Raw genomic sequence first — 568 nt, 5'->3', positions numbered from 1 at the left:
AAAAAAAAAAAGAACCTAGAAATGAGTTCTAGGTCTGGAAATAACTAGCACTGTGAATCCTCTGAGGCATACTTTACTCACTAATGCAATGATGACTTTGGCTAGTTTCATTTGTTTCCCAACTATTTTTTGATGCTCTCCTGTTTATAGAAGTGCTGATCATGAAAATCTCTCTTGGCACCAATGTTGGTCTCAGTGTAATTGTCCATTGTTGCATGGAGCGTCATTTATATCCTGCAATTCTCATCCTACACCTGTGAAGTGACTGTCACTCTTCTTTTACCATGTGGGTTAAGCAGTTACTTGACTTTCCCAAGATAGCAGTCAGAATTCCAAGCAAGGCTGAAAATTCGGTTATATTGTTATGCATACTCAACTTGGGGCAAGCTTTTCTGTCTCAAACGTTATGAAGGTTTATCACGGCTTTTCTTTTACGTAATATTATAGCTTTACCATCATGACTTATTTTATTCAGAGTCCATGGTGGGGTGTTTCACTCTCCTAGAGTCTCCAGGAATGCATGGTGTTAAAATGGCAAGGGCTGTATATATTCAAGTGTTACATCTTA

This window comes from Cebus imitator, unplaced genomic scaffold (assembly GCF_001604975.1).
Source record: "Cebus imitator isolate Cc_AM_T3 unplaced genomic scaffold, Cebus_imitator-1.0 Scaffold504, whole genome shotgun sequence".
Taxonomy (NCBI): domain Eukaryota; kingdom Metazoa; phylum Chordata; class Mammalia; order Primates; family Cebidae; genus Cebus; species Cebus imitator.
Note: the sequence above shows the minus strand (reverse complement) of the source record.